At 35.7% G+C, this 27035-nt stretch overlaps 1 long non-coding RNA gene across 1 annotated transcript in view; it reads right to left on the reverse strand.

The window, feature by feature from the left end:
- The window catches only part of LOC140510470 (uncharacterized), a 125020-nt gene that overhangs the window by 47417 nt on the left and 50568 nt on the right, over window positions 1–27035 (reverse strand). The window contains exon 2 of the long non-coding RNA XR_011969240.1: window positions 21174–21317. This is a non-coding gene — a long non-coding RNA (uncharacterized lncRNA). The remainder of the gene's footprint in view (window positions 1–21173; window positions 21318–27035) is intronic.

The following is a 27035-nucleotide window of genomic DNA, read 5'->3' on the forward strand; positions in this document are numbered from 1 at the left end:
CTCTTTCCTCCCTTTTGTAGCCAAATTCTTAGAAGTTTCATTTACATTTTGTTGTTCCATTTCCTTATCTGTCACTTATTCTCTACTCTCTTCCCATCTGGTTTTTAACCCAACCATTCAGTTTGAAGTGCTGTCTCCAAATTTATTAATCTTTTAGCAGGTAAATTCAGTGGACTTTGCTCTCCTTCTACCTGACTACTCTATAGCTTTTAATGCTTCCAGCACCAATTTCCTCCTGGATAATCTCTTCCCTTTACCTTTCTAAATACTGTTCTCCATGACTAGCAAGATGAAGGAAAATATATTTTCCCAAACTCTAAAAAATAATATTAGCTGGTTATAATAAATAACATGTATATGGTGCTTCCTACTTTGAAAAACACTTTACTAATATCTCTTTATCCTCACAATAATCCTAAGAAGTAATGTTATCATCACTATTTTACAGGTAAAGCCGTTGAGGCAGATGAGTAACTTGTCTGGCATCATAAAGCTAAAAAGATAACAAACTCAAGTTTTCCTGATTTCTGATCCACCTCAGAATTAAGGTAGCTGCCTCAATTAAATGAATGTTTGTGAAATCTTTTATTTATGAAAATGATAGGATATGAAGTCCTGTCAGTTTATCCCTAACATAGAGTTACTGACAGCTATGAGGCACAATGAATAGGGTGCTAAACTGGATGTCAAGAAGACTTGAGCTCAAATTTGGCCTTATACTTATAAACATGTGACAGTGGGCAAGTCATTTAACCTTGATCTTCAGCCTTCAGTTTATACTCTGAGATCCCCTCGGAAAATTCATTGCTTCATTAGTCTCAACTGGTCAATATTAGCGCTTACCCAGGAATTCTGCTTCATCAAACAGCAGGTCTCAGCTTTGCCCATTAGTAGCTATATGCTTGATCCCCCACTATTGACCATATACATCTTAAGCTTAATGTGTTCAAAATGATAATCATTTTATTTTCCCTAAGACCCATTTATCTCCTAGACTTCCTTATTTCTTTTTAAAGCCCAGCAATCCTCCTACTTACCCAAATACTCAAGACTGACATTTTCCTCAATCTTCACTTTCCCTCACACCTCCATATTCATCCAACTCTGAAGTCTTGTTGATTCTACCTTCGAAAGAGTTCTCAGCTTTATCCCTTGCTATCTGTTCACGTAGCCACTAGAATCTCCTCATCACTTCTTACATTGGAATGTCTCGATAGATTCCTCATTGGCCTTCTTGTTTCTTGTTAATCTCCTTTAAATACATGCTTCACAAAGCTACAAAATTTGTCATTTTGAAACACTGATATTATCACACTACCTATCCTCCCTCTGAAAAATATGTATGTGATTAAATACGCATGCATGTGTATATGTGTATGTATATGTGTGTATTATTTATATGTACATATGCATGTGTGTATATACACACACATTTTTGTGTGTGTATGATGACTTCCTACTATCTCTTAGATAACATACCAATTTCTTAGCCTAGCATTTAAAAACCTACATATTGCTTCCCATTTAGCTTCCCAGTCTTAATTCATATCATTCCACGTTGAAGGCTGTCTGTTAAAGACAAGCTATTGGCACTGCTTGTTCTTTAGATATCTTGGACATATCTTCCAAACATACTGTTGTATAGGAGTGCACCAGAATGTACTCTATCCTAACTCTGCTTCCCAGAATGTCTAAATCTTTCCCAAATAACATCTCATACATCATCTTCTACATGAGGTATTTGCTGATTCCCCCAGATGTTAATATTCCCTACCTTTTGACCTTTCATATTACTTTGAAACCACTGATTTATGTTATACCTATTGCATACCCCAATCTAATGTTAACTCTGAATCACACACATGCAGAGTCACAAAATATAAAACTGGTGGCAAGGGCAGTAACTCGATAGTTATCTAGTTCAACTCATATAACAAAGGCATCCCCATTAGAACATGAGACAAATGAGCATCCAGCTTTAAGTTTTCCATGAAGGGGGAACCCACCACCTCTCTAAACAAACCATTCTACTCCCTAACAGTTTTAATTACTAGGTATGTCGTTTTTGTTTTATAGTGACATTAAGCTTCGATTGGAATTTTTGTATCTTCTATCCATTTTCCTGGATCTACCTTCTGTGTCAAAAAAGAATCATACTCCCTCTTATAGACTTTCAAATACTAGAACACAGATTTGCCTTAAGCTCTAGCTTCTTTTTCTGTAGCTTTAAATGATTCCCAAATGTCATGAACTTAAGGTTTTTCACCACTTACTTTGCTTCCATTTGTAGATTCTTTAGTTTGTCAATGTCTTTTTTAAACTGCAGTGCCAAGAACTGAACATTATAATTCAGATGAGTTCATACAAGAGTGGAATACACTGGAATTATCCCTGTTTCTGCAAGCTCTGCCTCTCCTGATGGAACCTAAGGTCACATTGACTTTTGGGGATGCCACACCACACTGCTGAGATGAGTTTATGTTCTACTTAACTCTCCAGATCCTTTTTAGAACACCTGCTACATATCTGTGTCTCTTACATATTATATTTTTGAACTGGATTTTTAAAATTCAAATGTCAGGCTTGAAATTTATTCCTTTTGAATTTCATCTTATTTGATTCAGCCAAGTTTCCTTGCCTGTCCAAATTCTTTTGGATATCTACCCTATCTTTCAGCATGTTAGCCATTCCTCCCAGCTTTATGTCATCTGAAAATTTAATTACTATACCACTTATGATTTTATTCATACCATTGATAAAAAAAAAAAACCATTAAACAGCACAGGGCCAAATACAGATCCTTGGGATACTGCATCCCTGACACTGAGCCATTAACACGATCTAATCAGTTTGGAATACATCTACGTTTATTATGTCTTAATTCATTTGTCTCCAACTCTTCCACATAAATAGCATGGAACACTTTCTCTAAAGCTTCATTAAAATATAAGCAAACTCTATACACAGTATTCTCCATATCTTTTAGTATACGAAATCTGTCAAAAAAAACCACACGCAAAAAAAGAAATTCATTTAGCCTGGCATGAAGCCATGATGGATCTTGGTAATCACCATTTTGCTTTCTACATGTGTGCCAACCATCTCTTTAGTGTTACTTTCTAGAACTTCATGAGAATTCAAAGTCAAACTCACTGGCATATAATTTCTCCTAATCTTTTTTCAAAATATAGGCATTTTCCTTCATTCCTCTGGTATCCCTACTATTTTACAGGATATTTTTAAAAATAATGACTGTTTCTCATCGATCATATCTGTTATTTCTTTCAAAATTTAAGGTGTATTGTATTAGGGTCAGATGGCTTTAATTCATCAAGGGTAGCTAATTGCTTTCTTTGTTGTCTCCTTGCTCATTTTGGGCATCAAATCCTTCTTTATCATTGTTTGGTCACTTAAAATGTAAAGTTCATTTCTGTTGGCAAAGAAAAGGAAAAAAAATAGGAATTGTTTAACTCAGCTTTTTCTCTGAAAAAGAATTTAGCCAATGCAGAGGCAAGGTTCTTGAAAAAATCGAGGGATAGTGGGACTAAAAAATATTGTCAGAGATTAAATATATTTAAAAAATAAGATCAGATTAAAGAATATTGAAGTTCATGAACATGATAGTTGGACATTTGTTGGTGATGTTAAGATTGAGGGTATGGGTATCTATGTGTTTAGGTGAGATGGAGTGGAGGAGTACATCATAGGAATTAAGTAGATAGCTAGGAGGTTGTGATATTTGAAAGAAGTTTGATAAGCATATTGAAGTTCTTCATGATGAAGGCAGTAATTGCTAAGGCAAGGAAGACTGCTAGCCAAGCATTTAACTCACTAGAAAAAGAAGGAAAATATCACAAACCTGGCTAGATAACTGCTACCTAGAACAGGACTGGGTGATGAATTTGAGTAATATATAATTCAAATCTCCAAGAAGAAAGGTTGCTGAATGATAGTTGGATAAGATCTTAAAGAATCAATGAAAAACAATACCTTGTGCCTAACAGTGAGTTCCAGGATATGTTAAAAGGTGTAAATAGTATTGGAAAGACTGGTGAAGGAAGAGAAGGTGCCAGGTCTCACATGAAAACTATTTTGACAACAACCAATGGACTAGTAGCACGTTTTCTTTCTATTGTCTGAGGGGGTAAGGAGTCTAGAATTATTATTTCATCTCTATAGGAAACTCTCAATTCCTAATGCTCCACCCTGCTAATCAAGTAATATTAACTTAGTGAAATAAATATAGTCAAAGGACCTGTGTTCATATCTCATCTCTGATGGGTAAACTTAGACAAGGCATTTAACTACCATGGCTCTCAGCTTCTCAGTTATAAAATGAAGTAGTTGGACTATATGATTCAAGTCCATGGGGCCTGAAGTCCCTTCTAGTGAAGATACATGATTATGAGACCTAGAATTTGCCTACAATTTAGTAATCTTAAAGACTTGCTTGGGTCATGATAATGGGTAGAATTAAGTGACTTCCTCATTGTTATAGAGCTAGTACAAATCAGAAGGAGGACATAAATAAAGATCATAATACCTCCAAGGAGGTTCTATTGACTGTGTTGATTCTTTTTTGAAGAATATATGTTCTTATAATTTGCTTATGCTTCTATAGTTATCTGTCTCATGTACATTTGCTTAAAGATTGCCTGTTTCAGCTATCTTCCTGTGGTTGAGAAAAACAGGCATGGGATAATTAATATCTATTTGGGTGTCATAGGCATGTTTCTTTATATTCAGCTGTTTAAAGAAGATAGACCAGGGTTCAGGATGCTCTAAATAGCATTCACTGACAAGTTGGCAGCTAGAAGTGTCAAGAGAACACTAAGTTTAAAAAAAGATAGCAGTGTTCTTGTGAAGTTCTTAAAGAACATAAGTTATTTTAATATTCATTTTAGACATTTAAAATGTCCATATACACATATATTTTAACCTTGGGAAATAGCTATGTTGTGCTTTGCTTCCAAGTGGCTTCAGAAATATACTTCTCCTTCTCTTATTCTAATAAATTGATGCTAAAATATACATGCAAAACCAAAATCATTAATGCTAATAATGCATTTCCTAGAATTCGGTGACAAAGAAAAGAACAAAGAGGAATTTATAATTAGTATGCAAATATGATTTAAACAGGAAACTGAATCACCATACAGTCAGTCTCAAAAGAACAGCCTGGTTTAGTTACTACAGTGTAAGTCCTTCAAAAAGAAATTGGGCGATCTCATAACTCGTTAATTATAAATAATATTCTGATCAAGATGCAGATGAAGACTGAGGAATCCATTAGTTTTCTCTAAAGGTAATAGCACCATCCACTGTTTCTTCTTTTGGTAAGCAGCATTTTCTCATTGTTGAGACTTAAATTCATTATATTTCTAATGCTTTTTAGGGAGCAGATAGTAATAATTTCTTATCTTTTCTCTTCTTTCAAGTATTATGCCTAAGAGAGTATCTTTCAGAGACAGACAGACAGACAGAGAATGTATATATCAATCATAGTGTAGTCACTCAGAAAAAGAGTACATGGAATGACAGAGTTTTAGAGTTGGAATAGGTTTCATGGGGCCTCAAGTCCAAACTACATCCCCATAAGAATCCCTCTTACAACATGTCCAATAAGTCATCATCATGCTTTCACATGAAGACTCCAAATGAGGAGGAAACCACTCCCTATGAAAGGAGACCATTCCACTTTGGGCCTCTGAAATTTCCAGAAATTTTCCCTAACTTCAAGACTAACTTGACTTCCTTGCAGTGTTTTTCTAGCTGCTCTCAGTTCTTTCCCTTGGGGACAGCAGAAAAAGTACCAACCCTTTTCCATATGATATGCCTAAGAAAGACAAGCTAAGCATCTCCATTTCCCAGCTCCAATCCCCCTGTGTCATAGATTGAAACTATTTCTTTATCCTGCTTGTCTATCTATGAATGCTGTTAGATAGACAGGTAGATAGGTAGGTAGGTAGGTAGGTAGGTAGGTAGGTAGGTAGGTAGGTAGTTAGGAAGGAAGGAAGGAAGGAAGGAAGGAAGGAAGGAAGGAAGGAAGGAAGGAAGGAAGGAAGGAAGGAAGGAAGGAAGAAAGGAAGGAAGGAAGAAAATATAGTCTGACAGACATTTTTAAACTTTGATGTCCAAATCTCACAACAATTGTCTGGCATTTGTCTGATACAGTTGTTGGATGTGGTCTGACCAGGACATAGTATATTGGGACTATCCACAACTTATTTCTAGAATCTATGCCTGTCTTAACACAACCAATTAGCACATTAGTTATTTTTTCTAATAAAGCAAACTCATGATTCAGAGTGAACTTATAATATGAGACATTCCCATATGTTTTTCAGATAAATTTCTGTCTAACCATGTTGTCTCTCAGCTTGTACATGTGAATATTTTGTATATTAGAGTATAATAAGAGCAAGTGAGGTCTTGTGGCAGTACCTTCACAAGGCTTCTGCTCCCTTGTGGGAACCATTATTTAGTATGAAATGGAAATGTAAAGTCTCTCAGTAATTGATTTCCTGTTTTTGTTATTTCCATTTTCCCCAAAATTAAGATCTATAAAGAACTTTCTTCCAGTTCAAACTAAAAGGTCATCTTAACTCTTATGATTTGAGCCAATCAAATTGAGAAACCAAGTTCTGCCATGCCATACCAAGGTAGGCCTAGATCTTTAGTAATTCAAAGACAGAGTACTGCCTCTCATCCCATAGTTTACCCTTTATCTTGCCCCTATCCTTAAGCTTTTCTCTCAAAGTTGGAAATTTTCTACATCTCTAAACCTCTCAGTGGTTTTTCTTCCCAAACTGCCATCTCATACAGACTTACCAAAATAACTAACACAAAATAAAAGAGGAGAGAGAGGTGATACATGCTTTCTAGGTTCTTTTCCAAACATGGTTTGTCCCTTTTCCTATGTATTTGCAAATCCATAAGAAAAGTAATAGTGTAACTATTAAGGATAGGGGCACAGCTCATCAGAGAACATCTCATAAATATAATCATGACAAGAGTAGATAGGTCTTTAATGATGTCTGTTTGTCCGTTGTCAAAGAAAACCATGCCATCAGAGAAATAATGACATGACTTGCATTTGACTTTGTTTGGAGTCAGAGAGGGCTGTGTACAGGTCACCAGCCTCATTTCTCCTCCAGAGCCATGTGAATCCAGTGACTGGAGATGACCCAGGATGAGGCAATTGGAGTTAAGTGACTTGCTCAAGGTCACACAGCTAGTGAGTGTTAAGTGTCTGAGGTGAGATTTGAACTCAGGTCTTCCTGACTCCTGCACTGGTGCTCTATTCACTTCACCGCCTAGCTGCCTGTCTATAATGATGACCAATATAATGTAAGAATTCTTGTAAATAAACAGGTTAATGGCAAGATTCTCCACAAGAGGAGAATGTGTGTACAGCACATTAAGAGTCTAAGAGCAGAGAGCTCTTTCTGAATTATATGAGGGGTAAGATTAAGTAAAAGGAAGACAAGGAAAAAGGCAACTGAATTCAACTGAAGAAACAGCGATATATTCTCTGCCTAGAGAAACTCACTTCATGAGAATACAAGCAAGGAACCAGGGCTAATGGAAGCTATTCCCAATGAATTCATGGCATAAAATAATGGTAAAATAATAAACAGTTTTGGATTAAAAAAACTTCCACTTAGTTGGACTACTATTGAGGAGAATCCATAGGTGATCAATAAATCAATGAAGAGTCGTTTTTTAAGTTCTTACTGTGAATAAGGCACTATACTACACACTAGAAATAGAGAGAAAGAAGTGAAACCTTCCCTGTCCTGAAAAAGCCCATAATTGTTCCTTAAAATGAGCAAAGAAAAATATTCTATACTTCTAAACTTTATGTAAGTATGTACAAGAGCAGGTTAGTGCTGTATTTCTCACCAGTGAAGTGAAAGTAGGATATTGACATAGAAGTCTTACAGTCTCTTGTATAATCTGATTGGTGGAAGTAGTCAGGGCTATATTGCTGGGTCAGGTGGTACCTGAATACCATCTTGAGCGAACATGATACACATGTGACCCTGAACAAATCATTTCACCGCCATCTATAAAATGAGGGACTTGGAATCAATGGCTTCTAATATCGCTTCGTGTGCAAAACCCATAAACTTATTTAACAGTAGCAATATTATTATGGAACATTATATCAGTGGAGCAAAATATATCCACCAAAAATGGTATTGGTTGCTGACCTAAAGAGTTCCTCAAACATGAGATCAGTTTTCAGGGTGAGATGGGAGGATGGAGAAGAGAATGTGTGAGAGGACAGTCCTCAAGTACTGTATATAGAGATATAAGAGAGATACAAAGAGATACAAAAGAAAGAAAAGTGAATTTATATCAGAGGGGCAAACAACCTTTTCAGAGGCACAGAGATGCCGAGAGATGGAATACAAGATTTAAGTAACACCAGTAGTCCAGTTTGGCTAAAATCCAGAGTTTTGTGAAAGCATCTAATAGGAAATGCTTCCTTTCTAATTTTGAAATCACAATGACACTCATTCTGAAGGATCTCCAGATACTCTCCTAAATGACCTCATCTTACCGCCCTCATATATCCTTTGGAAATGAATTATTGTGTCTACATTTTCCACTCTGGTTTCCTTTGGATTCTCACATTTTATCACTAAATAGAATAAACTCAGGGGTTCATAGGCAGCAGCAAAGCTAGGGATAGGTTACTCCTCTTTCTTTATTAATAATTGATACTAGTCAGGGAAAAGAAGACAATATGATAAACATTGGTATGTAGACAAAAAAATTAGGCTAAAGCACCAAACCAGTACAAATGAGAAGTCACAGAGGAAAGTATCAAGTCAAAAGGTGAGAGAAAATAAAAATACAAAGATACTCATCAATATGTGTGTATTGATTCATAAATTTTATGTATTGGTTGCTATTGTTCAGTCGTGTCTGACTTTTCATGATTCCATTTAGGGTTTTCTTGACGGGAGTCCTTTGCTATTTCCTTTTCCAGCTCATTTTACAGATGAGGAAAGTAAGGGAGGCAAACAGAGTCAGAAGTTAAGTGACAGAATAACAGAGGTTAGGTGACTTGCCCAGAGACACAGCTAGTAAGTGTCTGAGGCTGCATTTGAACTCAGGAAGATGAGTCTTCCTGATTCCCAATCCAGGGCTCAATCCACTGTATGACCTAACTACCAATTGTTCTTTTATATTTAATATTCTTTATGCCATTTGCAAGTGGGTAAAATGACTGTACTTTGTAACAGAATAACTGTACCAAGACATACTCTTATTTTCTGTAGAATTATATAAAACATTTTTGGAACAATTCAAGTAACTGAGGGGATGAGGATAATCTGTACCACATTCTGCTGCCATATGATTCAGATTTCTTCTCTGAAGGGTCTGTTTTGAAAGCTTTACTTTGTATGTGGTTTGGAGATGATGAATATCCTGTTGGGTACTATCATTTTAAAATGCTGTTCTTAAATTTTTATGGATCAATGTTATGTTGGGCAATTGTGGGCAATAGTTTTGTCTGTGAAAATCCACTGTTTCATTCTTGAATTCTCCGGGATATTTGGGCGTATTCAGTTACAATAGTAGAGATTCTCCATTTAAGAAGTCATGCCTCTGTTCTAGAAGTAGTTCTATAAGAATGAAAATGATTAGCATATACAACGATTATTACTTCTCTCCTTCAGTGGTCTGCAGATTGGTAAATAAAGCTATGTTATGTGTTCATATCTGTTCATGTTATTCAGAGCTTTGGTGACAGGTAGAGGCATGACCACAGAAGTGGAGATGGGATGGTTAGTTGGCAAGCGTTTCTTGAATCCTTACTGTGTGCCAAGTACTGGACTAAGTCCAAGGTTTATGGGGGAGAAGAGGAAAGATGGGATTTCTGATCTCAAGAGCTCACATTCTAGTAGGAGAGACAAAGTGCCAATAGGAATGCACATACAAGATACATACAGTTTAAATGGAAGTTAAGGAAGGATTAGTCTCAGTAAATAACTAGTTTCTGAAATGTGCTACAGTTTGAAGCCTTGCATTGTCTTCAAAAATCTTCTAGATGATAAATATTTTTGTCCGTATTTCCTATCCAGCATCTTTTAAGTTTGTATCAGGAGGCTTTGCCCTGGAAAAGTTGATGAATTACATCCAGATTGCCCAATTCATTTTATCCTCACATGGGCCACCTACTGCGTGATAGAAAAATGCCCTCTAATACTAACAGCTCAATTCTGTTGTAGTTATTAAACACACAACAGGATTCTCCTTACACTGACATGTGTTCCCCAGTCAAGGCTCCTCTCTGACACTGTCCTACTGTGTAATGTGGCATTTACTAAAAGTGGAAATTCAAGTGGATAATTGATAAATACAATCCCATGTTCAAACAAATGTTTAATTCTCAAGGACAGGCCAGTAATTATAATGTCAGTGTCATAAAATTATTGACTCTTACATTGGAAGGAAATTTAGAAATCATCTAATCCAACTTCCTAAATTGTACAAGAATTTTCTTTCAAATGTTCCTAACAAATGTCTACCCATCTTTTGTCTGAATACTTCTAGCATAAGGCAGGTCATTATTTCAATAGACGTTTAGTCATTTCCTTACATAGATCTAAGTGTGAGAAAGCTTTTCCTAATACTGAATTAAAAAGATCCTCCCTGTAACTTAGCCCCATGGATCCTGGTTGTGTCATGGATTTCTAGAGCCAACTGGGCCCTCGCTATGGCAAAGTTATTTATTTATTCTTCCCTATTGCATTCTCTGTTTCATTCCTCACAGAAGCTATTCCAAGAATTCTGAACTCAAGTCTCCTAAACCTCTTCCCTTTACCTAAAACTCTTGACTAAAAATTGCCTGTTCTTTACTAAGAAAATCGAGCTATTAGTCAGGAGCTTCTATTCACCCCTTCTTCCTATCATAAAGATTCTTGATTTCACCCCCTACGTATACTCTCTACTTCTTTCCTCTAGTCTTTCATAATGACAATCCCCTTTTCTTTGCCTAGGTTATCCCTTCTACATGTGCACAAGATCCTGTTTCCTCTGATCTGTCTTGAAAAGAATGACCCCAACATCATTCTCTCTCTAATTTTCAATTTGTTTTATCTACTAGTCCCTTCCTTACTATCCTCAATATTAAAAAATATTAAAACATTAAAATTAAATATCAAATTAAATATTAAAATATTAAAAAACCTTAACTAAACCCTATAACCTCATCAAGCTATCATACTATAGAGCTCCTCCATTTTTGAAACTTCAAGGGAAAATAAAGCTGTCCTTTCACTCACTCCACAAGTCTTTGCAATCTGCTTTCCAAACTTATCCTCCAACTAAAACTGCTTTCTCCAAAATTAACAATGATCTCTTTTAAACTCAATTTAATTTTATTTTCATGTTCACGTTCCCTCCACCATTTCCTCATTGATAAATCAAGAAAAACAAAACTGGGAACAAACATATAATGGAGTTAAATATATTCTTTCACTCTGCACTGAAATCATCTATCTGCAAATAAGTAGCATGTATAATTGGAAGTTCTCTGGAATTGTGGTGAGTCAACTTCATTGTGTTGATCAGAGTTCCTAAGCTTTTTAAACTTGTTTGTGTTTACACTATTGTTGCTATAATACAATTGGCTCTCCTGGTTCTACTAATGTCACTTTGCATCAGTTCATACGAGTTTTCACAAGTTTCGCTGAAACCATGCCCTTAATCACTCGTTACATAACTTGTTCAACCATTCCTTGATTGTTGTTTTCAATTTTTGGTTTCCAATTCTTTGCCATGACAAAAAGAACTGCTATAAATATTTTGTGCAGCTGGCCTTTTTCTTTTTTGGGGTACAGACCTAGTAGTTAGTCAGTAATAAGAAGTAGCTTCTTGTGCATAGCTATATAAACTGCTCTCCAGAATAGCTGGACCAATTCATAACTCCATCTATGGTGCTTTAGCATATCTGTTTTCTCACAGTCCCTCCAGCACTTGTCATTTTGATTTTTTATCATCTTGACAATCCGATAGGTATAAGGTGGCATATATACAATCTTAAAGGTGTAATCTTACAGAGGGTTGCAAAGATGTTTTCCCCATTTACTTTCTTCTTCTAATTTTACATAATTGGATTTCTGTCTTGAGCATTCCTGTCATAACAGCTCTTGGTGGTAAGATTTTTGCTGTTATTGCTTATTTATCATTCCATCCTACATCTTGACTTTGGACTTCATGTTAGGACTGGGTTCTGCACACTTCTAGGAAGATATTTTGTCCTATTAGGTCTTTCTGTTGTTTTCTTGGAGGCATTGAATGCTGTAATATTCCAGTGTCTCAGGCATTACTCATACTGGGGGATCTGCAAGTTTTCAGTAATCCCAAAGAGTTTTGATCCAGGCTTGGGTCTACTCACTGCTCTGCGTGCCAGAGCTTTATAAATTCTTCCCTGGATTTTTCCTTTAACCCGGTTCTTGTACAAAATTTGCTAAGCAAAACACAGAATCCCTCTTACCTCTACAGACCAATTACATACTAACAGATGAAGTAGTATCTGTCCCCTCCACCACATCCCCTCACGTGCTCTCTTATATCCCAACTCCTCCTTTAACTTCCTTTTAGGTGTTGTCTTCCACAACATGAATATAAGCTCCTTGTCTTTCTTTGTATTAGTCTTTGTATTCTCAATGTCTAGCATAATGCCTGGCTCAAAGTCACCTTAATTGACTTTGCCTGTTGACTGACAAGGGAGAGGTGAAGAGGAACTGAATTCTAGGCATGGAATTCTAGGAAAGGAGATGGTGCTGCACGACCGTGACAGAATTTACAAAGTATAAGTGGACTCGGAAGAATCTTATTAATTAAAAAAAAAAAAACTTTTATCAGAATCTTCTATAATACTACAATCATAGGTCATATTGACTTTTGTTAACTTGTTTAAATAGCCCTCAGTAGGGGGTTGGAAATTCATAGATCTTGGGCTAAAACGAGATTCAGCACTCTAATTTAAGGCTCCCCTGGAGATTGTGAAGATCTAGAATTTAATTTATTCCACTGCTCTCGTATTTAGGGGTGTGGCAGCCAGGGTATCTTTGTAGCTGTTACTGTTGTTGCTGCTTCTGCTGTTGTTTGGGATTTGTATAGTGGTTTTCCTGTCCTATTTTCTTCCTTAACCATATTTAATGAAAGTGTCTTATTCCTAATTCCTAGCTCTGCAGTAGCTGGAATGGAGTGGGGTTGAAAGGGGAGACGTCTTTTGTGAGTAACTATTATACTAACCATTGCTTTGAAGAAATAGCTTCCCAAAAACCTCCATGGGACCCAGCTAGCTCTGTCAATCATCTCCAGCCCACAGCCACTAAATCTATTTATATCAAAGTCATTTGTAATAAAACCAGACAAAGATAGAGCATTCTTTTTTTCTCTCTTTCCTATTTCCTTCCAGCTGTAATGTTCTATGTGTAACACCTTGGGGCATCTCACTCTCACATGAGTCTTCTAAGACAAGCTGTCTAGATTCATGGCAGTTAATGGGCCTGGATGCACTTAAAATCATAATTCACCAGCCCCCATGGACTCACCTTAAAATCTAGACAACATATGCAGAGGACCCTACCTTTAGATAGGTAACACAAGTTTCCAGGATATATGCAGAGAGGGGCAACACATGACTGTAATGTTGGAACCCACAGTATTGTCAGGTATTGTCATTACATAACATTCTGTTCCTGCCCTCTGGGTTTTGCCCTCTGAGTTTTTATCTCTGCTAGAAATTGCTTCCCTGAGCTCCTGTTTTGATCTGGGCACTTTACCTGGTCATGTGATTCTGTAGCTTCTCTGGGCTACTCAACTCTTGCTTCAGCTGTTGTGATGAGTGGAATTTTTGCTTCCTCCTCATTAGAAGAGAAGGGGTTCAGCCATCTCTTTTAGCTTCCACATGATGAAGCTGCAGCAATTTCAGTCAGAAAAGAAAGTCCTTCACATACCCAGCTATCAGATTAAGGAAAATCCTTGGCTGCTTCATCATCACAAGGAGAGAGATCTGTGAGCTCCCAGAAACTTAGCTACATTTTCTTTTCTCTCTCTAGAACTGTTTTAATTTCAAAGGGCAAAGCTCTCTTTGAATGTAGAATTGGTAGCTAGTTAAAATAATCTATAGGCATTTAGTTTGATTTTAAACATGCCCTTAAAATTTCTGTCCCAAGCCTCTATCTTATATACTTGTATGTCTGGTTATAAGGCATATTACCAGCCTTGATCCTTTGGAAATCAACACAAGAGCTTCATTTTCACTGAATAGTAAAAGACTGTCAGGATCAAAATAACTAGTTTTTCTCAGTCTTGCATCCTCAGCTCCCATGCTTTGGGGTTACTTTAGGTTTCTCATGAAAGTAAAATGGAGGGGAAAAGACAACAATAACAAAATCCAGGCCATGATGCATAACATTAAAGGACTTACAACAAATGAACGCTGGAATATTAGAGGGATATTCTAGCCACTTTTATCTTTCAGCATTCCTAAACTGTATGCCATTGTAAACAAGTCTCCACTATGTTCTTGTTAATCTTCTATCCTGCTTGTGGAACGAAAAAGAGATGTGCCACAGTCAACAGAGAACTAGATTTAGTCAGGAAGCCCTGGGTTAGAATTGTGTCTCAGATATTGATTATGGCCTCTGGGCAAGTCACCTAGCCTCTCCCAGTTGTTTCTTATTCTGAAAAATGGCTATCAACATTACAGTGTTGTTGTGAAGATCAAATGGGACATGAGAAAGGTTTTGCAAGCCTTAAAATACTATATATATATATATATGTCTATATATATGTCTATATATATACACACACATACATATATGTATATACATACACACATATATACATATATGTATATACATATATGTGTCTATGCACATATATGTATATATGTATATACATGTGTGTACACACATATATGTATGTATAAAACATTTTTTTTCAGGCATCCAGCCTTCATTTTCAGCCTCTGAGGTACTCTGCTCTCTTTCAGTCTCTCTTATGAGAAAGAGCTAAAACAGAAAAAAAAATCATCCTAGAAATCATCTACCACATTCTTCATACATCTTTTCTTCCTCATTGTGAGAGGAAACTGTCAGATCATTATCTTAGTTTTAGTCTAGTTGAGAGAATCTTTGCTGATGACACTGCACTTTATTTAATATTTTACAACTTAGGGGGACACCAATGAGACATCCATGTTTTGTCTCTACACTATGAATTGATTGCCTATTTTTTTCCAGTTCTCATAGATTTGACATCATCAAGACCCTAGGTGGAAATTAGAAAGTTATTTTCTTTTCCTTCCTGCCTTTAGGCAGGTCTGTACCTTAACCACTGAAGCAGATTGTCATCATTTTATAATTAAATAAAAGTGAAATTAGCTACAGAAGGCTGCATTGCTTGTTGAAAAATATCAGCATAGGAGGACTAGAAATTAATGTGGAACTCAACTAGAAAGTCTCCTTGGCACTCTAAGCAGCAAAATTGTAGTAAAAACTTAATTCAGACACAATTGAATGTGATTCCTTTCCCCTGCTAGCATCTGTACCTACACCCACCACAGTTACTCATATTTCTTAGAGAACTAGGCAGAATGTAAAGAAAATAAAGTCTACCTCAAAATCACTTCTAGGAAGATCAAAATGCACTTCTTCAACAGATGTTATTTACTGGAAATCCTGTGACTGAGATTCTCGTTCCCTGCCCATTTGAAAAGCTGACTTACAGTATTTTGAAAACATGGAACAAGTGCATGGATCTTTAAGAACAATAATAATCCTGCTGAGTTATTTTCTTATTTAAATGCTGTAGTGCACATTTTTGTTGGCAAATTTGATGAAATTGCTATTTCTTAAACATTAAAACTAGGAGATGCAATTGGGCTCCCGAGGCAGTGAGCTCATTTTCTCCTTAGCCTCCGATACTCTATAACCTCACTTAGTCATGAGGATCCAACATTTGCCTCATCATTTTATATATTATCTCCAATTTATTTTGGCGTAATTTCATCATAATCAGTTTCTATGCAAAAACATGCCCCATTTATTATATGGTAACATTTTATAGAAGGGTGGGGGAAAGCACTCAAGGGGAAAATTTTAATGAAGAATGTGGAAGCATCTCAAAGTGGAAAATATATAGCTGAAAAGTTTGAGGATTTCCTGTGAGTTGAAAGTAGTTTATGGCCACTTAAGAGTAATATTTCAACATATTTTGAAACTGGCTGTGGGGATAAGTTAGCACCGTCGATCATGAGGTCCTTTTTTGTTTCCAAACTAACCTTTTCTCTCTTTATTAAATTGATACAAAAACAAAATAAAGGGTGACCAAACAGCCAGACTAGAAGCTACTTTCTAGAAAGCTCTCATGCAAGAAGGTTGCTGGTTGCTTAACAACCAGAGTGAAAATGTTAATATTTGCATTCAAGAGGTGAGGAAAGCAAAGCACAGAGATGTTAAGTAATTTGCTCAAGGTTACTCAGGAAGGCAGTGATGGCTCTTACTTTTATCTATGACTGTGCTTTCTGTCCTTTCCATAGTGCATACAGATTGAGTAAATTCTACCAACTCATCAAAAATCATTTTTACATTGAAAGTTCTTCACATTATTGCAAACCTACTGGTAATCTTTTGGTCATTTACAATAAGATCCTTGCACGTTTTTTGTAACCTTATCAATGTCATCAAAGTATAGATGCTTTCTAGAACATAATTGAACTAGACACCAAATAACTAATACTCAATTCAGGTAACATCTTTATTCATGATGGTCAATGAAAAATTCAGAGTATCTAATCTGACTCTATTAAAATAAGATAAATGAACTAACATAGCTGAAGGAAGCTTTCACAAAGAATATTCTATAGTAGGACATACTGCACTAGCCATAAAATTGAACAAAATGTATTGAATATATGCAATCCAATTGTGCTTATCATTTCTTGACTATAAAAAATAATTCACCTTGTTAAATCAAAAAATGCCCTAAAGTATCTACTTCAAAAAAATATCTATATGCCAAAATCATATACATATCCTTGAAAATTCATAAAACAGACACATCTTTATTCAATAAACCTCCGATAATTATCATGTGAGGCATAAGTCAGGCAAAGTTTTAGACATCATAGATGGGTGCTACTACTATAGCATATGTTTAGTGATGAGTCCAAATCAAAGAGGGATGCTTTACATATTATTATGAACTCCACATTGTGCTTTTATTTGCAGGTAATGTTGTATAATTACATCAATTTCAAAAACACTACAGAGCATCCTAAATGAGATCTATCATCACTCAAAAAATTTTGGCCTAACTACCCATATAAAAAGCAATGAATGAAGAATGTCTGTTGTTGACCAACCATAAATTGACCCTTGAATACTTTTCTAGTCTCCTAAAACACGTTACCCTTCTCCACATATTCCACAATCCGGTGACACTGCCTTCCTTGATGGTACTTGGCATACTCTTTCTCCTCACTTCTACCTCTTGTCTTCACTGGCTTCTTTAGGTCTCAGGTAAAATCTCATCTTTTGCAAGAAATTATTCTCAGTCATCCTTAATAAAAATGTTATTTCATCTCAATCTTCATATAAATATATATATAATATGTGTGTGTATATAGTGTATATATATATAGGTATATGTTGTGTATTTTTGTGTGTATATGTATGTATATAGATATATATGTATGTATGGGTGAGCATGTGTGTGTATATATAGGGCAGCTAGGTAGCACAGTAGATAGAGAATCAGGCCTGGAGTCAAGCAGACTCCTCTTTCCTGAGTTCAATTCTGGCCTCAGACACTTACTAATTGTGTGGCCCCAGGCAAGTTGCTTAACCCTTTGTGTGTCAGTTTCTTCATCTATAAAGATGGCTGGACAAGGAAAACGCAAACCGCTCCAGTTTCTTTGCCAAGGAAACCCCAAATGGGGTCATGAGGAGTTGGACACAAGTAAAACAACTAAACAAGTATGTGAGTATGTGTGGGTATGTATGTATGTATATGTATACATGTGTGTGTACATACATACATACACATATGTATTTACATATGTATATATGTGTGTACATACACACATACATATATACACATATGTATTTACATATGTATACATGTGTGTGTGGTACATAATTCTTTGCTTTGTAGTACATAATTCTATTATCCCTCCTTTAGCCTTCAACTCCCTGAGAGCAGAAAAGAGTATTTGCCTTTCTTTGTATGTTCAGTGCTTACCATAGTATATGGAAAATAGTAAGTGCTTAATAAATGCTTGCTAACTGGCAACTATGATTCCAGAGCACAACTGAGATATTTTTTTTCCCCTCTTCTCAGCAGATAAGTAGCAACCTATGGGTTTGGTAGTCCAAATGTGCTGTTAACATGGTCAGAGTGTTGGTATGTTTGATTATTGGTGGAGGTTACTGAGAAGTAATTGCAATATTTTTTTTAAAGAATCAATTCATAGTTTAAAAAAAAACAGTCAGTTAAGATGATGACAAAGTGTCATACCTCAGGAATAGTAAATAGTCTTTTGGATCTATATTATAGAATGCAGGCGAGGAAATAAAATGGAAGTAGTATGGAAAGGTAGAAAGAAAGAAGACAGGTTTTAAGGAGCTTTAAGTTCCAAAAAGAGGACTTTATTGGATCTTGGAGAAATTAGAGAACAAGTGAGTTTTCCATGAGGAATGGGGAGATGACAAAAATAAATTTGATTGCCCAGACTAACATATTCAGTCTAATAGACTGCCCACAGAGATACTCCTAAAGCATACATATGCTGGACACACTGCAAATTGACAATAAACAATGAATAGGTAGTCAGCAGACTGGATTTCTTTTGGGGAACTGCACAATCCCTTTAATGACACCAAACATCTCCTCAGAACAAAAGCCCTGCTTTTTATCATCAGTATTCTTCTGGCTGATTCATGAAATATCACAGTATCTGAAGAAATGAGGTCTCATCTCAAATCACAAAAACATGGCAATGGATAAACACAAGTAGGATGGAAGTTGGTTACAGCATATTACCAAAGAGTGTGTAAAGCAGAAAAATAATTAAATTGGCAAAATGCATGACAGGAAATGAAGTTAGAGTGACCACAAGCAGAGATGGGTAATCTCCCTTGTCCATTGCTATCGATGAATTGTAATGCAACTGAAAACTGGAGTTTTTTGTTTGACTTCTATGGAAAATGTATGAAAAAATATGTAGAAGAGTCACAAAGGAGAAAAATGTGTGAATGGAAGTATTCAGATCCATAAGATCATAGATATGTCAAATGTGACTGATTACTGAAAGCATCTGGGCAAGAAAATTTATAGAATGCTTATGTGTATTATAGAATACTGTTTGCACGGAATTTAATGTGACTTGATAAATTCCAATTGGTGAGTATAAACGACAGTTTACCACTGCTCTAACCATTAGTTCATCTCTAAATCCAAACTATAAACTAGGGAATGACTTAAGCAGTACAGAAAACATTGCATAACTAATCATGTGCAATTGTAAAGATGGTGAGAAATTGATGACTGACCCAAATCCTGAATAAGAAAACTCAGTTAATATTTTTCTTTCCTTCTGCATTTCACTTTTTTCATGTATCAAAAGTTAAAAATATGTAGAATTACCTCAATATAAAATATATTCATCTGTGTACTAAAAGGAAGATATATATAATCATTTGGTCAATCAATAAATACACATTAAGTATCTACTATGTTCCAGGCACTGTGCAAAGTTCAGGTTTAATGGAACTGGTCTTGTACTTGCATGTGAATTAGAGTCCTTCAACCATTTACTAGCTAAGTGACTTTAGGTTAAGTCATTTCACCTGCGTGAACCTCTGATTTACTTGTTTATGGAACTGAAGTAACAATATTTGCACCTACTCAGATTGTTGTGAGGATTAAATGAGAAAATATATGTCTAGTTATGGATAATTATAAAACACTATTGACATGTCCAATGCTATTAATATTAACACCAAATTCTCTTCTATTTGGCTGAAAGAGTTAATCTTTACAACTTCTTGAGCTATACCAAGTGACTAAGACACAGACAAAAGGGCAAAGAATCAGAACTATGTTATTCTGCAAATTCGTAGAAGCCTCACTATGGTGTTATCCTCTGAGTCTGTTTCAATGAACCATTTTTAAATGAGATTCTATCGGTTCTTCCCAGGCAGGATCTGATGTAATTGTGTGGTTTCTATAATCCATAATATTGTAGGCCACTTTATGGCAAATTTGTTGAGGCTACACTTCCATCTTTATGTGACCCTTTCCCACCAAAAAAAAAAAAATGATTGTAAATAAAGATCAATCCCCAATTGAAGTATATTGGAAATAACATTATGTTAAACTGGGCCTAGCCAAAGTTCCCAGTTTAAATAGAGCCATTCTTACATTCTTCTGCATTTATATTTAAATAAAATTTTCAAATATACTCTCAGATTCATTTCATCCTTAAACCTGGCTCAAATGTCTATATTGCTATAATCACTTACAGATATGCACGTACATCATAGTGTATTCTTGAACATATTTTAACAACCATGTTAAGTGAATATAGACAATTCTAGGTACATATGCCATTCTGGTGTTTATAAAATGGTATTTGCTGAAATAACACATGACTGTAAAAAAAAATCATACACATGCTTGGTACCATTACATTTCTTGGCTGCAGAGAATAAGATCAGATTCCTGGTGCTCCTTATGCAATATTGGGAGAAGTAATTTATGTGTGCAAAATGCTGTAATATGATTGAATAAAATAGTCCCCAAATGTATCGACCTTAAATGCCACTTGAGCTGCTCAAAAATTTTGACATTTTCAGGATGGAAAATGTTGCAGAATTTGCTTAACTAATAAGATGTGTAATACCGGTGATGCTTATATAAAAAACCGTGGGCCTTATTATGATTAACTGAACTTCAATGTACATTTATCAGACTTGAGCACTTAAAGGTCCCGAGAGTATATGAGTTACTATATATTTTCTACTTTGAAACAATAAAATGTGACCCTGTCCTAGGAAGCCTTTTCCCCTTCGATCCTAATTTATATCTCTCTATATTATGTTATTTACTTTGAAAACTTCAGTGTTTAGCCTCACCTTGTTGGCTGCATTAATGTCAGTTCCATTATTTATTCCCTTTTCACTTCATGCTTCCCTCATGTTTCCTCCTGACAAATATAGATGGAAGACGTCTCGCAATTTCCATAACAGTAATGGTGCAAAGTGCAGCATGTGCCAAACCTGGAGGGATGAGATACGGAAGATGAAGGCAAATAATGGACAAGATGGGCAGTAGGAGCAAGGGGGAGAGGATTTACCTTAGATGGCACTTTTAATTTTATATCTCCTCCACGATTTTTTTTAAGGTGAGCAGTGGTTCATTAAAAATTCTGATGTTTGATACTTCCAGATGAAAACTTAACACCTCAGAGGGTTTAGTGTTTTCCCTAGCACTACTGTTTGAAGAAAACAGGTCACTCAACCTTGAAAACTAGATGTAACCTTCCAAATAAACTCCTTTTTGCTGCTGGCTCTAGGGAAAACCTGAGCAATAGAAACGGGAGTTGTATAATTCTTATCATAACTGTTATTTAAGTAATTAATTCCCATGAAAAATACAAAAGCAAGCTAAGGTGATTTTCAATGAAAGAATCTGGTCACCGGCAACTAAGGACTTCATCTAAGATGTCCCTCTCCCTTGATAATGATGAAGTCACAGAGAGTCAAAGGTTGAAAAATGAACAGATTGGATGATCCATGAGCACCAGAACATGAGCCACATAGGACACAGAAGATGTTGCTGTACAGAAAGATACCAGAAGCAAATTCACCCTCTAAGGTACATGTCACTGTCATCTAAGGGTTCACTGCCTGCTGTTCCTTTAATTACACACAAACCTTTCCATGTGGAGTGAATTTTGTAATTATATATAAAGAAATTACATGCAACTATTAATTCAAAGTTATGGGACCTCAAAGTGCATGTACATATTTAAGAAATAGTGGCTTGTTTCCATAAATGACTACAGTAATCCTTAAAAATAAAAACAAATAGGCTTATTTTGGAAAATTCTGCTATATTATATAAAAATCTAAATGAAAGCTGAAAATACATATTTTTTATTTTGTCACAATTATTTTTTTAATCTATACCCATAGTTTCCCATGGCTTTTAACAGAAAGGGAAAGAAAAGAAGTAAAAGATTTCCCAAAACACCATATTGAAGCTGTAATTTTAAAAACTGCACTAAGGCTTTTGGAATGCACTGTACCAAATATGTTCCCTTGATTCAAACAGCTTACAACATACAAAAAGAAAATTCACAAACTGAAATAGTTTAAAAATACTTGAATCAACACTCTTGTTTATAGTTGGGGATATTTGACAAGATTTTCACTTTATAACTCTATATGCCCTAGATCACCATTTCCTGAATGCTTTCCTGAATAATTTTGATTACAGTAATAATAGTTATAGCCAACACTTGGAGAGATCATCAAATAGGCCACCACCTTGCCTTCAGCATGTTAAACCTGCAAGGTAGACTCATGCTAACCTATTGAAGCTCTTAATGATATCAAAATCAATGTTACCTCATATCTGTAACACAACTTCCAATTTTTTTTCACATGAATTTTCATATTTGATCTTCATACCAATTCAATAATATAGCAGGGCTGGTAAATTATCTCCATTTTAGAAGTGAAGAGCAAGACACTAAAAAAGGACATTATTTTCTTTCTGCAAGGTCAATTGACATCTTTCCTCTTATATTTCCTCATGTTAATTTGAGGTAATGAAAAATCATAACCCTTGATATTCTATATAATATTCTCTCACCTACTTATAGGGTATGTCTTAAACCTGTTCTAAGAAGAAACAAATGTAAGGGAGGGTTTTATACATAGTGCTTATCAATAGCAGGAATTAAATAAGTATTTGTTGATTTGAGATGTTTTGGTAATCAATGCCTCTAGAGACCAAAGTGGTCGGAGAACATAGAGTAGTATGTCCAGTTCTAAGAACCACATCTTATCGTAGACACTGACAAGCTAGACAAGGTCCAGAGGAGGTTGACTAGAATACTGAGGATAGACAAAAAGAGGTCATACAAGTTTCAGTTTAAACAACTAGAAATGTTTCACCTGGAGATGTAGACTGATGGATATGATCATTAGAATACTTTAAGGTTTACAAAGTATTTTCTATTATTACTTCATTTTATTGTCATAGCAACCTATAGTAGCTATTACTATCCCCACTTTTCCGATGTCAAAATTGACTCAGAGTTGAAGTGACTTGCTCAAGGTCACATAACTAATGAATATATGAATCTGGATTTGAACTCAGGTCTTTGAACTTATTACTTTAATGTCATGATAGCTGACTTCAGATATTGAATAGCTGCCATATGGAAGGATCATTAGACTTATTTTGTTTGTCCCTGCAAAAGCAAATCAGGACCAATTAATGAAAGTCTGTTGTTGTTGCATTGTATCTGACCCTTCATGACCCCATTTTGGGTTTTCTTGGCAAAGATTCTAAAGTGGCTTGCCATTTCCTTCTCCAGCTCATTTTAAAGATAAGAAAACTAAAACAAACAGGGTTGAATGACCTCCCCTGGGTCACATGACTAATAAGTGTCTGAGGCCAGATTTGAAATGAGAAAGATGAGTCTTCTGAATTCAGACCCAGCACTCTTGTCCCAATAAAAATTTAGATAGTCTAATTTTAACTCAATATAGCCAATCAATTAATAAGCATTTTCAAGTGTCCACCAAGTGCCAAAACTGTTAGAAACTGGAGATAAAAAGCCATTATCTTTAAGTTTCTGTTCTTAAAAAGCTCACATTCTATCAGGGGATATGGTATGTTAGAGATAAGTAGTTTATAAAACCCATGCAAGATAAATAAGAGGTAGTTTTCAGGAGAAGGCATTAACATCTGGGTGAGGGGTTGGGCATCGTTCATGTAATCAAGCAACCAGCATGCATATGTTAACTACTTACTGCTCTCTATATTCTGAGCAAAGTACTTGGGATACAGAAAATTTACAAAAAAGTCCCTACCCAGATGGCATGCAGATAAATAGGCATATATACAAAATATATACAGAGTGCATAATGTCAACTTAGAGGGAAAGATACTAGGACCTCAGGTACTAGGGAAAGGTCTCTTACAGGTGGATCTTGATCTGAGAGTTGGAGAAAGTCAAGTTGTCTAAGAAGAGAAAAGAATGAGCATTCCAGTATGTGGGATATCTAGTGCAAAGGCATCTAGTGTATCTAGACTGGCATAGCTGAACCTTAGAATGTGTGGAGGGAAGTAACATGTTGAAAAACTGGCAAAACAGAATATGGCCAGATTCTGAAGAGCTTTAATACCAAACTGAAAAGTTTATATTTGATCCTAAACTTAATAGGGAGTAGGGAGTGAGAAGTGGATGGAGGAGTTGACATGATCAGACTATGATCAGACCAAACAGGAGACTAATGAAATCATCTAGGCGAAAGATGACGAGGATTTGGACTCTGGAAATAGACAGATGTGGAACAAGGGCAAGAACACTGCTTCAGGAGTTGAAGGACCTTGATGCAAATTTTGCCTTGGATGACATTGGGCAAGAAATATTTCTTCCCTGGGTCTCAGCTCCCTTATTTGTAAAATGAAGACATTAAAATAGATGGTCTCTGAGTTTAAATCTAATTGTATATTTATTATCTGATGAGCCTAACATGGAAGAGAAGGGAAAATGAGGAGGTAGAAATAACAAAATTTGGCAACTGATTGGTAAATTGTATTTGTGAATAGTTGTGGATAACACTGAGGTTGTAAACCTGGGTCACTGAAAAGATTGTAGTGCCCTCAACAGTAATAGAAAAATTCAGAAGAATGGGGTATTTGGGGACAAAGAAATTATATTTTGTAAATATTGAGCTTGAGGTGTACATGAGATATTCAGCTTAAAAGGTTCAGTAAGCCATTTCTGAAGAACTGAAGATTAGGTTTTAGATATGTAAATTTGGGTATCATCTGCATAAGGAGGATTATTGAACCAACTGAAGCTGATGAACTCATCAAAGTAGAAAAAATAAAAAGAAAAGATCCAGGATGGATCCTTGGGATAGACTCTGAGTCAATGGGGATGACCTGGATAAGACACAGGAGACAGGAAAATCAGGCAGACAGGAGAAAAATAAACTGAGTACTAGGTGGAAAAAACTCAGAGCAAAGAGCATCCAGGAAGAGCCATATCAAAAGCTGTAGAAAGATCAAGTGTCATGAGGCCTCATGTAAAAGGTAGTACTTGAACTGAGCTTTAGAGGATATGAGTGGTTTTAAAGGTCGAGAAGAAAAAGGAGTACAAACAAGATATAGGTGACAAAACTATGAAGTACAGACAGGATATGGGCAGTAATGAGAATGCTGCTTCAGAAGGACTGAAAAAAGTGATAAGGGGAATAGTGACTAAACTTGAAAAGGCAAGTTGGAGCCAATGCAAAGAAAATTTTCTACTTCAGTAACATTCAAGGATGCTCCAAAATGGAGTGGGCTGCCTTAGGGGGCAGGATGTTCTTTATCAATGGAGACTGTCAAGCAAAAGCCATTTACCTACTTTTGGGAGGATATTATAAGTAGCATTCATTCTTTGGTCATATGGTAAACTAGATTATATCTCAGGTCCCCACTAATTCTGCAGTCTTATAAATACCATTCAGTGAACTAAATTGCAAATCAAAATAAACAGATTCATCTCTGGAAGAAGACTTTTATGTCATCTGAGTATAACTTCCACATTTAATAGATAAGAAAGTTAAGGTACAGAGATGTTAATTGATTTCCCAAGAGTTGTACAGCTAGTGAGGATTTGAAGTCAGGTTTTCTTGTCTATCAAATGTTCAAGGTGATAGATAATTTCAATAACTACTTTGGCAATGAAATAAAGATTTCTAGTGAAATATATACATGTATTTCTATGTGAACATATATATATATATATATATATATATATATATATATATATATATATGTATACATGTATTCATGGGAAATACTGTAAGGGAAGAAGCAATATTCTGATTGTGATTCATAAGGTAAGAAGGAACAGCGACCAGGGCAATCTTCCTGGCTGAGTTCAAACACTAGTTCCTCCCTCTAGCTTTCTCTAATTATTCCCTCTTCATTGGAATTCTCTCTTCTCTGAAATCTCACAGCACACAATCATCACAGCATGATATACCATGCACTTCATACACTGTCATATTGTTCAGTTATTGTTTCATGTTGTAAGTCAAATAGTGACACTTCTAGGGTATGCCATTTAAGAGCAGATGTGATGTCCTCTACTTCTGTTATATCACCCTTTCCTCCTTCCATTTTGTCCAGCACAGTCATGGACACAGAGTCACACCCAAATTCTTGTAATTTGACATTAAAATACATTAGTTGCACAATAGGAAGTAACAAGTCAAGTGCTGCTTCTTGATTGAGGACTTGGAGAAATACTAAGGAAGTTGGAGAAAAGAGGCTGATGGGATACAGTGAAGATTTTATACATGACTGTCTTGAATTGTCAAGAGGATGGAAAATATCTTATATTTTCAGAAGGAAATGTCTTATACTATTTACATTTGGATCAATGTGAAAACTTTAGGGGCAGATCAGTTACTACTAACAGATTTCTAATTGTAGAACATTTATCAGAGACCATCTAGTCTTTATTGTTACAAATTGTATAGGATTTCCTCAGAAACTAACTAATTCATATTATTGTAGTATCATGCTGAGGACCTTCTGAGAGGAGTGATAACACTGTGCCCTCCTACTGAGGAGGAAAGAAAGAATGGAAATGTGGTATTCCCATCAGATGAGGAAAAGTGTATTCCTTTTAAATTAGAAGAGGCTTATATGGCATTGCATTTCCTGTGTTGCAGAAAAAAGAAATGATCTCAGCTGGA

The sequence above is a fragment of the Notamacropus eugenii genome, chromosome 6 (genome assembly GCF_028372415.1).
Source record: "Notamacropus eugenii isolate mMacEug1 chromosome 6, mMacEug1.pri_v2, whole genome shotgun sequence".
NCBI lineage: Eukaryota > Metazoa > Chordata > Mammalia > Diprotodontia > Macropodidae > Notamacropus > Notamacropus eugenii.